Raw genomic sequence first — 14,105 nt, forward strand, 5'->3', positions numbered from 1 at the left:
AATAGGATAGATCATACATATGTATGTATCCCCCTTCCTCCTTCTCGTCTTCCTCCGTCTGTACACATGCTCCCCTATTTACCCATCTGTGTGTATGTGTATCTTCATTTGTATTTTATCTTTTCATTCTAAGAAATTGTCTTTAAATATTGGAGTATAAGTCACATATATTGCCTTGACTAAATCTGTGTCTTTTTCTCTCATGTAGTTCAATGCTCTTGATGGATTATTTTTTAAGTTATTTGAGAGGAATGCTCATCTTTTTTAGTTTCCATAATACCTACCTTAAGTTTTTAAAGCACAGGAACATATATTTTTGTATTCATTATTAATATAAGAAAAGATACATTGGCATCCTCTTTTAAAGCTGGCAATATTTACTCAAATTTACTCTCTTTTACCACTCTTCTCCCTCTATTTCTTTTTGGCATTTTATTATTCTTTTTATGTTTTCATGTATTTATATTTTTTCTTTAAAATTTTTTGTGTCTTTGCATTCTCTTTTTTTAAAAAAATTATTTATTTTATTTATTTTTGGCTGCGTTGGGTCTTCGTTGCTGTGCACGGGCTTTCTCTAGTTGCCGCGAGTGGGGGCCACTCTTCGTTGCAGTGCACGGGCTTCTTATTGTGGAGGCTTCTCTTGTTGCAGAGCACAGGCTCTAGGCACATGGGCTTCAGTAGTTGCAGCACACAGACTCAGTAGTTGTGGCTCGCGGGCTCTAGAGCACAGGCTCAGTAGTTGTAGCGCACGGGGCTTAGTTGCTCTGTGGCATGTGGGATCTTCCCAGACCAGGGATTAAACCCGTGTCCCCTGCATTGGCAGGTGGATTCTCAGCCACTGTGCCACCAGGGAAGCCCTGCACTCTCTTTCATGACCACATTTACAATAGCTATTTTTTCATCTCTCTCTTGACTCTGTATGTGTATAAATACCACCTTTGTATACAAATATATAAGGGCCTTTGCATATCTGTCACTTTTTTTTTTTTTCTCATCACAAATGAACAACCTGTGTATGCTAATCTTGAGTTACATACAGTGTTGCTTCCTTGGCTTCTGGGAAAGTTTGAAGCCAGTCTATTTGTAGTTTAAACATTTTTCTGTCTTGATGCTTTTAGGATTCTTTTTTTAATTCTTACACCTCAAAGATGAACTAGGATATAGCTAGACCTTGGTTAGTTTTCATTAATTTTGCTGGTGTCAGTCATTACCTTGTCCTGAGTCCTCAGCTTTGTATCAGCCTCTGAAAGTTTCTTCCTCCCAAATGTTTGATATTTTCTTCCTTTTCCTTGGTCTGTCCCTCGTTACCCGTAGGTTGGTTTCCGTTCTTTCTGTGCCCTACCCAGCTTTCCCTTCGTCTTCATCTGATTTTTCTTTCTCTTTTCCTTGGGATGGAGGAAGTTTGTTTTCACTGATTGATTCTGTTTATTTCATCCTGTGAGGATTTAAATTCTGGTATTGAATTTTCAGTTTCAATAAACTACTTCCTAAAGAAACCCAACCACCTTTAAATCCTGCTGCTTTCCCAGCCAGTCCTATATAAACTCTCATTCTAGACTCTCAGACCTGGTTCATAGAGACCATGTTTTCTCAAGTGGTATTGAAAATACAAAGGTGAGTTTAAGAATTTGTTACCTGAAGTAATTCTGTTTCAGAAATAAGTTTTTCTTTATGTTTTAAAGTTACTTTGTGTATATATTTTTTCCTGCTTCATTGTCTTTGCAAATGGAGAGGTCTGTTCAGAACCATAGTTTACCTCACTGTCCTGTCCTGTAGGATTTCCATGAGGCTCCTTCTCTGAGAACTTGTGTTGGGGAACGAGGGGATAAAAATCAACACTATAGGTTGAAGGTTTTAGAAGTTAAAGGAGAAGCAGAGAGGAAGGTGGAGCTCTACATAGTCCAGCAGAGGAATGTTGTGTCTCCTTCTTTCCCTCTGCTGTTTGCTGTGTCTACAGTGTCCGAATACACACTTAGTATCTGTGTTTTTGCTTTGACCTCGGAGCCAGGTTTGAACTATGACTGTGTCTAACCCCCTTTCTGGTACTTCAGCTCTTTATAGAAGGAAAGGCCCTAGGACACTTGTTTGGCTGTGTGAACAGTGGGCCTCCCAGCACAGCTGCTCTGCGTTACACTGAACAGTGTGTGCCCCATCTGCCAGGGCCTGTCCACACTTCCAGCTCCCAACCCTGCAACTTAAGATGCATCAGTGGAATTCTGCAAAACCTGCTTTGTGTACTTCCTACAGTACTGGATGGGTGGTTTTCTGGTGGTGTGGCCAGTTTTTTAGGTCTTTAATGTCTTTTTAATTAGGTTCCTTATGCAATATTTCCAGAAGAAATTCTGAAAGTTTCTGGCATCTTGATAGGGGTGCTTCCTTAATGTATAGTGTGGATGCAGGATTTTCTACAGTGGTATATTTATTGGTCATTATGGTTGAGGTTCTGAGAGCCTAAAGTTTTTTTCTTTTTTTTTAACATCTTTATTGGAGTATAATTGCTTTCCAATGTTGTGTTAGTTTCTGCTTTATAACAAAGTGAATCAGCTATACGTATACATATATCCCCATATCTCTTCCCTCTTGTGTCTCCCTCCCTCCCACCCTCCCTATCCCACCCCTCTAGGTGGTCACTAAAGTTTCTTGTTTTTGTCTAGATCAGAACCAATCGAGAGAGAGTATGGGAATCAGGTGGGGATCACACTCTGCTTAATTACCGATAAAGCTCTTTGAATGCAGCATAGACTGTGACCATCTGAAGGACTAATACTTTTTCCTTAACAAGGCTTCCATACCCAGCCACAAGCAACATGGGCAATCAGAGACCTATTCTGCCCGGCTGCTGGGTGGCCTAGAGAACATACCAAAATATACAATCTCTGCAGGCAAGTAGATCCCAAAGCAGACCAAGGAAGGACTGACCCACCCATGCCTAGCTCCATCCACAGTTCGCCCATCCATCAAGTCTCTCCATTTCTCTAAGGAGGACCAGTTGAGGGGCCACGAGAGTCTGGCAGTGTTACTCCAGTAGCAGCGAGATGTAGCTGTTAAGTAGCTAAGGGCAACTACTGAACAATTATTATGATGACCTAGAAGTTATATATGTTCAAGCCATCGTCTTCCCTAGATATTTCTGGAGGGTAAAAGTGAGAAGTGATGTAAGAATATTTATTTTTCATGGGCTAAGTTTTGTTTTCTTTTAACACAGTCCTTCCAAAATCTGAAGAACCAAGATGCCTGTATTCTGACTTTTTATTGAAAATTATCTATGTTACCCCAAGTATAAAATTCTACTACTAGAGTTTAATTTTGTGTGTGGATGTGAATTCCATTCGCATTTAAGTATCTTTGAGTAATTTATTATCATACCCTTTATAAAATGCGTAACTGCAAGCCAGGTTGTGACTTTTACTTCAGTTTGCCTGGGAAATAATAAACCTTCCAGTCTGTGAAATTTAGTATCCCATTTAATACATTATGACTGCAGTAAATGGTTGGGCAATTAAATTTCTTCAAGGTATGCATTTGATGAGTTGATTTGCTTCTAGTAGCTCTTGGTCCATTGTTTATAAGGGTATCTGAAAGATTTAGGGTTTCAGATTTTCAGATACCTATTATGTTTCACTCTGTTACAGGATGTTGGAAGAACTGAGTGCTCTGTTTTAGTTCAGCAAGATTTTTCTGTCCGTTTGAGGGTTCAATAACTTTCCTCCATAGAGTATAGCCTACAAAAGAGGATATGTTATTCCTCAAAGCAAGGTAAATAAACACAACCACTGACCTTTAGAATAGCTACCCCTGAGCCTTCCCTTGAGGTAATTTTTTCATTTGTTCAAGAAAGGCCAAGGGGGAGATTGATTTGCCCTAAGCACTTAATCTAAATGGGCCCATCACTCTGCCCTACTTTAGGTGGAACCTTTATGGTTATCTAAAATTGCCTTATTAATTTGTTTTCTTGTTTATTATTTCTCTGCTCTATCAAAACCTAAATTGTCCTGTTAACCAAAGTATTCCTGGCTGGGTTCACAGTAAAGGGTCTGTTGAATGCAAGAAAGTGAATTTGCCTAGAGCTTATCCCGTAGGGCAGAGATCAGAAATCCATGGCAGGATCTTGCCAGAGGATATTTGTTTGATACATTCAAACTTTTTTTTTGTTTTTTTTATTGTTTTGTTTTATTTTGTTTTTTCCTCTTTGAATTGAATAAGTTAAACATTTATAAATTTGGTTTTAAATAAACACTTGAGTTTCCGGCTTCCCTTGCAAACTTGAAAGAGCTAGCAAGCCTGACCTCACATCACCACGTGGCATCACCAGCAGGACTGGTAGTGGCTGTCACGTGTTAGACAGAGCACCTTTCTTTTTTTCTTAAACCTGCTTGGCCACTGAAGGCTTAGGAGTTCAGTACCCTTGCTTTCAAACCAGTCCTTAACTTCATTATAAATAAGAACAAATAATGGTTTGGCTTAAATGCAATACTTTTGCATTTGACAACAATACAAATTATATTGACATGGGTAAGACAAAGATAAATAATTGAGTAGGACAGAGAGGTTATAAATAAATAATGAACAGTAGAAAGTGATAAGCACTATTTTAGTGGAACTCCATTACCTGCATTTAATTTGCATGAATTCAAACATCTAGAATGTTGCAGGATAGGGAGAGGGAGGCTGGAAGGGAAGTAGGTAGTTAAGGAAGAAAGGTAGGTAAGCTTAAAAAGGGGAGTAGCAGTAGATAAGGAAAGAGGAAGAGATGCTGTTGCATGGGTTCCTCTGTACTGCATTCATATTTGCACCAGAATACCTGTGATTCTCACGTTAGTTTCATTCACATTGTGTCTCTCCCTCTGCTGCTGTCAATTGGATATCTAAATGTGGATTGTTCTTACATTGCGGCCCTTAAATGTAAATCTGCTACTGCATTTGGTGTTTAACAAATCAGGAATGGTGTTGAACAATTGGGAATGTGTTTCCAACTTGGGAGAAAAACTGGCTTAGGAATTACTGGTCTTCTTTGTACGGGATTCTTAGTCATTTTGATGAAACTAAATTTTTGCCTTATTTGCTGACCTAACCCATGCAACTTCTCTCTGTATATTTAAAGTGCTGTGGCATACCAGAGGAAAGAGGGCTAACTTCTAGGCTGCAGGATCTGGAAATATTTCGTAGAGGAGATAGTGTTTGAGTAGAGACTTGAAAGATGGTGGAAATGGAACTCCATCTGGACTTGTGTTTCCAATACGGTAGCCACTGGCCGAATGTTCCAATTAATTCAAGAAATAAGGAATTCAGTCCTCATTGCACTAGCCACATTTCCAGAGCTCCTTAAATTCTCTTGACTAGTGACTTATACAGTGCAGAACATTTCCATTATTGCAGAACGTTCTGCTGATGGTTCTGCTGTCTAGTGATGGTAGACATAGGAAGTAGTTTACATCATTGCAGGAGGTAGAAAATTTTGACTTCTGTTAAGGTGAACAGTGAATAATTAATTTAGAGTATTTCCTGTCCCCACCCTCCCTACCCTCAAATAAATTGAATTCTTTTCCCCCTGGAATCAAAAGCTAAGCCAAATAATGCTAATTCCCCAAGAAATTGTGGAATTTTATAAGTATTCAAATTCTCTGCTGGGTCTATGTTTTCATTAATCATCTGTTGAATTATTCAGCTGTTGAAAGTGATGCTGGGCTAGGTGAGGATATTTCTTTCCTAGGTGTGAAACAAAGAGGCAGGGTAATTACTGATTACTTAGAAAATTGTCCTTGTATTTCTTTATTGACATAGGTTTGAAAGAAGGTGGTTTTTTGTTTTGTTTAGTTTTAAATGTAGTTTGGTATTTTGATGTATGTGTAGATTATAGTTTTTCTTCATATCATTTATATGCCACGTGGTTTTTTTTGATGCAAAAATTGAGCCCAAGTGAAAATGTTATATGTTGCTTGGTTGTTTCTAAACTCTCTCCCACACGCTTCTCCCCACAGTTATTCCTGAGTTAGTTATATTGGTTGTCACCAGGGACTACCAGCTTCTGTGTCTTTTTGGCAGTTTTAGAGTCTTGTTTCAAATGATATACAGTTCAAAGCTTGGCAGTGATCTGTTACTGCTCGACCTAACGTTCTTTTGATTGTATTGCAGTTTGTGATAAAATATCTGTTGATTTGTGATAAATAATGAATATTGTTTGGACTGTTGGAGTTTCCTAGGTAGTGGTTGACGTGTGGAGGACGAAAGAAAACTTTTCTAGCATGTAATTTATCCACAGCAAAATGAGAAGGGATATTTCTTTAGCCAGAACATTGATGCTTGAGCCCTGAAGTGGCCCCTGGAGACCTTTTTTTTTCTTTTTCCATTTTCTTAAAGTAGATGTTACCTTTTCTTTTTCCCAGGAAATTTCAGAGATGAGAATTTTAGGGAAGATGTTTCTGTGTCAGAATGAAGAGTAATCCCTTGTTGTGCTGTTATATGTAAATGTATTTTTTAAGTGTGAGAATTGCATTTTTTTAGAATTGGTATTGCCCTGCCAATGGTTAGGAAGAATATTTCTTTCATCCAGGATATCTTTACCTTTTTCCTCTATTATTTTACCTAGAAATGAAGAGACATGAAGAGAACAGTTGATAGAGTCATCAATTTATAGATTGAAGGTGCTATTTTATTTATTTATTTTTTAAAAGATCAATTTATTTATTTTTTTATACATTTATTTATTTATTTAATTTTGGCTGCGTTGGGTCTTCACCGCTGTGCGCGGGCTTTCTCTAGTTGTGGCGAGCGGGGACTGCTCTTCGTTGCGGTGCGCGGGCTTCTCATTACGGTGGCTTCTCCTGTTGCGGAGCACGGGCTCTAGGCGTGCGGGCTCAGTAGTTGTGGCGCACGGGCTTAGTTGCTCCGCAGCATGTGGGGTCTTCCCTGACCAGGGATCGAACCCGTGTCTCCTGCATTGGCAGGTGGATTCTTAGCCACTGCGCCACCAGGGAAGTCCCAAAGCTGCTATTTTTAAAATAAGCTGAAGTAACAGTGACCTCAGGGTGATAGAAGTTTATTTTGCTTTTACATAAAAATTCCTATCGAAGGCTGATAGAACTCCTTCCATCCTCAAGACTGGGCTTTTATCTCATTTCTTAGACGGCTGCCATGCCCTCTAGCACTGTGTCTCCACTCAAGGCAGTACTGGGGAAGAGGAAGTGGGTTGGTACCACTTTCCTCCAAAGGCAGGACCTGGAAATTGTCCTTATCAATTCTACTGGGTCCCCTTTGCTAGAAATTGATCACATGGGCACAGCTAGCTACCAGGGAGGTTGAGAAATAGTCTTTGAGTCTTCATGTCCTTGGCCCAAACCGGGTGTTCTGTTGTAAAGCATTAAGGGGAAATATATCAGTAACAGCATGGTGCTTCTGCCACAAACCCTCTACTTGATTTCCATTCAACTTCCAAATAAACTGTGACTATTGCGATTGGTCAGATTGACCCCAAAATGCCATTAATAAATAGGATTTTATTTTAGGGTTGATTTTGCTACTAATAAAAATATTAATTTAACCATAAGGAAAAAAATTAAAGCGGGACTGCCTGTTTTTTAGGGGCTGAATCGAATAGTTAGAAACAGGATTCCCATACTCAGGAGCCACGGGTGAGGGCCTAGAAGAGTAAACCTTGTGAGAGGTGCAAATGAAGGGAAACTTAAGAGAGAACTTGAGCTGTGATTATAGCTGAATTTAGGTCTCATGAAGTACATGGAGTTCTAGGTAACTAATAATGGTCACTGAACTCTTTCGCAATCTCAAAAAGAAAAATATTTTTACTGGAGAATAAAAATGTTCTGCTTGAGGCCAGCCTTAGTCTCTAGTAGCAGTAAAAGCCTGTGATGTATAATGATGCTCATATTTCTTCCTTTTTTAATAACACTGTGGTAGGGAATGTAAATGTACCAAGTCATATCTAGTAGAAGGAGACAAAACTCAGCCCGTTTTGCTTTTATGCTTGATTGATTTTTCTCTGACACATTTATAATCTTTCAGTTTCTTTAGTCTCAAGTTGAGGGCTTGGCAGATTTTTCTTTGAGAGGATCGTGTTCTCTCCTTTTAAGAGGAAACATAATTTAGGAAAAAACTGGAAATGGGTTGTCTGTATGTGTGTGTTAAACCCTGTTTCTGGTTTTACCAAGAAAATTAAGTATGTGTCTGTATAGAGTATCCCATTGAATTGAACCAACTTTTATTGAGTTTCCAGTGATATGTACATAAATATCAATATTAGCTAATGTTTGTTAGGAATGTCTGGGCTTATTCATGTTAGCCTTTCCTATAGTACCTGTTTTATGTTTAGATTTTTTTTTTTTTAACATATATATGCTAAACATAACATAGCACGGCGCAAAGAGAGGAAAGGGCCAGTGTAGGCCTTCCTGATGGTTCCTGGGCGTTACCAGGTGTGGTTGATACAAGTCCCCGGGGAATGCTAGCGTCCTGTTTCCACTCTGGGTGTATCCTAGTTTTGAGGTCACCTGGACATTTTATTTTTGTTTGTTTCCTGCTGGGGATTTAGTTTAGATACTAAAATCTGTGGCACAAAGGTGCGTCATGTAAAATAAGCTTTGAAAAGTATACCTAAAACTGTCTGAAAGTAGGAGCCAGCCAGCAGGCTTTGATCTCTTGGTTCCCTCTTCCTATGTGTGACACAGCTCCAGGGGTGCCGTATTCATAGTGTGAGTGGTGCCCCTTAGGGTTGTGTAACGGGAAGTCTTCCATCACAGCCTTGAAATTGCTGTGTTCATTGTAGTATCTTCTAGCTAGAAAGACTTTATCGTTTATTGTCTAAGCTAGATTTTGAGAGTGAAAGGGGGCATAATTAATAACTACAGCAGAATAGCAAACACGGACTCAGATTCTTCTAGAAAACCAGGCGCTCACGGTTCTCCTGCTTGTAGCAATCAGTATATATGCCACTTGGTTGGTTATTAAAATAGGATAAATAAGCTGTTCTGTTTGAAACATTTCTGTTGACATAATAAGGCAGTGAAACAAAGGAATCAAAGTGAGATATCCTAGGAATGCGTTCCTCTTTCCATACTGTGTAATGTCTAAAAGAAATCTTCAGAGGGTGCATTTATTTTTTTGTTTTGTGGCCATCTTTACAAAGGATGCAGGAAGTTCCACTCCTTTATGTGTTTAAGTCCAAGTTTCTCCAGCTGCTGAACTGTTAAATTCATGGTGAATCCTGGTGAGGTTTTCCCAATAAAATGTACTGGAGGCTATTATTTAAAACGTCTTTCTCAAATTCTTTAAATCTGATGTTGACTCGCTCACAAGCTGCCAGTTGCAGACTTACATGCTGTCTCGTTCCAAATGCTTTTTCTTGGCTTTGCATCTCTTTAGGTACTGGTTCCCCAGCTGAATGTTTCGCTCTTGCAGATTCCTCTCTTCACTGTCTCCAAAATTGTTGATGTTCATAGTATTTTCATTGTTTTTCAATAGAAAAGCTTAGCTATTTTCTCTCTTTCCAGATCCTTCCCATTCTCCAAATGGTCCCTTGTATCGGGGTCCCTTTCCTCTGTCTGCTTTCTCTATGGGGTTGTACCATGTTGAGAAAGTGAAGTGAGAATGAGTTATATTAGTGTTCTAGAATCATGTCCCAGATCCATCCTAAAAAGAGTTGTATAACCTTTTGACTCATTTTTACTTTCAGTAAGTTGGGTATAATATAAAATCACTCCTTCATTCAGTTACAAGGATTAGATTTGGTAATACATGGAAATTACTATATACATTGTAAGATAGTATATACATCTTCATCATTCTTATTCCCGTCCCTTGTTTTTTGGTCACATTTGTTAGTGTCTACTAATTATTTTATGTAGAAGAATCTTACTGCCCCGATGATATTTTACATAGTTTAAAAGCAGAGATGGTATCTTACAATGTTTCATTATCTCTCAGCCATGCCTAGAGAGCTGTGATGGGCACGTTATTAAATATTGAGCATTCTAGGTCTGTCCAAAGTCTTCTCTCTTCTTCAGCTTCATCTTTCTGAAGAAGTTTGAAATAAGGCTTGCTAAGTATTAAACTGGAGAGTTCCTTTTATTGTGGTTGTCAGTCACTTAAGAATTCTTACACTTCGGGCTTCCCTGGTGGCGCAGTGGTTGAGAGTCCGCCTGCCGATGCAGGGGACACGGGTTCGTGCCCCGGTCCGGGAGGATCCCACATGCCGCGGAGCGGCTGGGCCCGTGAGCCATGGCCGCTGACCCTGCGCGTCCGGAGCCTGTGCTCCGCAACGGGAGAGGCCACAACAATGAGAGGCCCGCGTACCGCAAAAAAAAAAAAAAAGAAAAAAGAAAAGAAAAGAATTCTTACACTTCAAGGCTGAGTAGCTCTCCGGGCAAGCAGTGTGGCTGAGGACATTCCAGACAGAGAACATAGCACGATCAGGCAAAGAATCCTAACATCGTGGCAAAGTGGAAAGTGTAAGGAAGTTGGAAATGGTTGCAGTGCTGCATAATTATGTTGGTAGTGACGGGGGCGAGGTGGGAAAGGTTGGCAAAAACCAGATGCTGATGGGTTTATGGTAACCTTGCCAATGGGGAGATGCTGAAGGATTTAGGCAGGGGATGTAAAATATCAAATAGGATCTATTAAATAGATTATTCTAATGTAATCACTCATAGAAGATAGCAAATAAGAATATTTCACATGATAAGCCTTTCAGATGTAACTCACATTTATTATAATGGAGAAACTTAATATTCAGGGCATAGCTGTACATTGTAAAACCTGCCAGGATGAGCTTATGATGAATATCTCTGTTATTCAGAAAGTATATACTAGAAGGGGCTTCCCTGGTGGCGTAGTGGTTGAGAGTCCACCTGCCGATGCAGGGGACACGGGTTCGTGCCCCGTTCTGGGAAGATCCCACATGCCGTGGAGCGGCTGGGCCCGTGAGCCATGGCCGTTGGGCCTGCGCGTCCGGAGCCTGTGCTCCGCAACGGGAGACGCCACAACAGTGAGAGGCCCGCGTACCGCAAAAAAAAAAAAAAAGTATATACTAGCAAGTATAGGTTGTACTGTAATCAAGAATAGTGAAAGTGTGACAATAGATGGGATCTTTCGGCAATTTCACTTAGCGTAGCAATGAAACAAAATAGCCACATTCTTAGGATGTTACATGCAGTAGTTCTAGCATTAATGGAGTCTCACTGATCACATTTCTCCTCCAGAGGAGGGGTTGTTCCTTGAAAGATGGATAAGTTCCTTGTAAGGTTCCTTGTAAGTTCCTTGTAAGGAACTTCCTTTGTAAGTTCCTTTCTGAACCATTTATCTGTAAATATTTAATTACCGGAAAGGTTATTTTGACTAGTTATCTGCTCTCCGTCTTTTCTGTTTCCCTTTTAGCACATCCACACCCACTGTAAGATCATTAATGAATTGAGCAAAGCACAATATAAGCATTTGCCAGTATCTGCTTTTTAAACCTTTATTTTAAGTGTTTAATACAAAACTGCTGCTTACCTGTCTGCTTTGAATAATCTTAGAGTGAAGGAGAATATCTTGCTCATTTTCATTAATCAAATGAGTTTAACTGATCTAACATCTAAGAAAAGTAGTCTTCTCTAGCTTCAAAGAGCAATGAAATGACTTTATTTCATTTTTCCCTTTTGTGAAAAATATAGAGTAGATGGCTTTGAGATAAGTTCCCTAAAATATCAGACTCAGTGCTGTTTTTTGACAGCAATCCCTACCTCTTTTATTGAAAGTTCATATAATACAGACACTATTGAATACATGGTATAAATTCTATGTATTATACTGATACCTTGTGATATGAATATATAAAACGCGTAAGTAGCATGTAAGGGAAGTTCGTAAAGTCACTTTGCACATTCTTTCACAGTCAAATGGAATGACAGAGAACGATCAGGAAATGTACTGTTAAAAAAGTATCTTAGAAATATAAACCAAAAAAATAGTGTTTTCCCCAAGAGAAATTTGAACTAACATTTTTCAGTTTTGTGATAAGAATGTATCTGTGTTCTCAGAGAATGCATGGGACACGAAATGTACTTACATATTCGAATAAAAATGTTCTGTCTCATCTTCCTTTTTTGTTGTTGATTTTTCAACATATCAGAAGTTTTTTTTTTGTAAGTAGAATTAATGGGCTTTCTGGCTGCAAACAATTGTTCTTAAGTTGCTGTCTAGTTGGAGGAGAAGTTTCTTAGTGTTGTCTCTCATTTGTTTTTGTTACAAAAACAACTTTCTGTTTTAGAAAGTAGGGCTAGAATAATGAATGACTAATGAATGTTACATTTTATTTTGAGTTTTTTGAACTTCTGTTTCTTTTTGTGTTATCTTGGAAAAATTTTGCCTTTACAGTTATAAATATTTTCTGACCTTAAGCAACTTGATGGCTGATATAGAGTCTATTCTCATTCAGGACAGCTAAAACTTTCCCCAAGTTGGCTATGAACAAAAGTAGGATTAAAAGAAAAAAAAAACCCAACAAATCAAAACAGGGCAGGGGATTATGGTTGATGATCAGATCAAAGTTAACAGTGTTCCAAATGCTGAAAATATCTCTCTCAAACTTTTCCAAATCAAATTTCTGTAGTTATCTTGCAGTAATTTGAAGAAGGAAGGGTTTTTACTGCTTGGAGAATGAAAAAACCAACAGTCCCATAGTACATTTTGAAAAAGGGGTTCTTTGTCACTTTTGAATAGAGGATGTGTGTGGAGTTTGTTCTTTATTATTTTCTTCAACGGAAAAAAAATTCAACAAGTTGGCAGTTAGCTGCACCGATTTCCTCTTTGTGGTAGAAATACTGGGATGTCGTGGGAGAAAACCGCTGCCCATCTTAACATGGATGCTTAATTGTATTCTCTAATTCTTCTTAGTTACCATTGCAATGTTCTTAGCTGCCTTTTATTTGTTGTTTCTCCTGGACAGAAGTGATTACTAATTATTGCTGCACCGAAGAAGTGGGCCATTTGGTTTTCTTTTCTTTTCTTTCTTTCTTTTATTTTTTAGGAGACAAAGTGAAAGGAGGATTGGAGGTTTTCTGTCCAACTGCTCATCCCCTACATGCCTGGTCTGCTTCCCTAATTTGCATGGGTACCTTGGGCATTGTCCTGTGGGACTGGGGTACCTCGACCTCGTCTTTAGTTTAGTGACCCTTGTCATCTTGCTGTTCATTCGTGGGGCCTGTTTAATGCTAATTAGTCCTTCAACCAGTTGCTGTTTACAACTGTGTGCTTTAGAAAGCAGGGCCCTCTCCAGAGACCACATTGGTGGTCTTAAACTGAACTACTAGGATTGAAGACCCACCACCCCCGGAGAAGAGCCTCTTAACATTTCTATTTATTTTGAAATAAGTAGCAATCACATCATTAACATAAATAAACAAACAGTGAAGAACTGAATTTTTAGCCTCAATGCTTCTTAATGATGGACAGATGCTCCTTAGGAAGCTGCTTTAATCCTTAGTCTTTAACTCTGGGTTCCGAAAAAATAGATGATCTCAGCCTCCACGTTAACACTGCGGACCATGAATATTGGATAAAGGTATGATAAGAGTGCTGAAAAAGAGAGAGCAGGTTCAATGACCTCAGGTTTAGGAAATATTTACAGTATGGTTATCTACTGTTTGATGAAACTGATTGAACAAAAAGAAAAAATTCTGTGGACCTCATGCTTGGTGTGTGTTTGACCTTGGTAAATATAGGCCCCAGAATTTATTACTGGCTTTATTTGAAAGACACTGAATCTGCATTTCAGCTGAGAGTTCTGTGCGCCTTCCTGGTGCTTGGCTAATGGAAGGATCAGGAATGCGTTACAGACCTCTTTGACCAGCACTGCCATTCTCGTCTTATGGACGTGTTGACTGAAGCCAGTGCAGGTCAAAGGCCTCTCCTGCCACCACTTTGGGGTGCTGGTTACAAAGCCACATTCTGAAACAGAAACTCTGAGATCAGTGTTTGGCGTAGTCACTGAAGCGCACTGTCTCTGAAAAGAGGACAGTGGAAAGAAATCTGTGTCCTGTGGCCACTGATATTCTTTATCCTTTCCTGACGAAGTATGATGTAGATGGCTGTTTAAAGGGTTGGGATTCAAGGCTTGT

At 39.2% G+C, this 14,105-nt stretch overlaps 1 protein-coding gene across 4 annotated transcripts in view; it reads left to right on the forward strand.

The window, feature by feature from the left end:
* TMTC2 (transmembrane O-mannosyltransferase targeting cadherins 2) overlaps positions 1-14,105 on the forward strand; it is a 420,660-nt gene that overhangs the window by 77,845 nt on the left and 328,710 nt on the right. The gene's annotated exons all lie outside the window — the stretch shown is intronic.

Source organism: Orcinus orca, chromosome 11 (genome assembly GCF_937001465.1).
Source record: "Orcinus orca chromosome 11, mOrcOrc1.1, whole genome shotgun sequence".
In the NCBI taxonomy this organism is placed as follows: Eukaryota; Metazoa; Chordata; class Mammalia; order Artiodactyla; family Delphinidae; genus Orcinus; species Orcinus orca.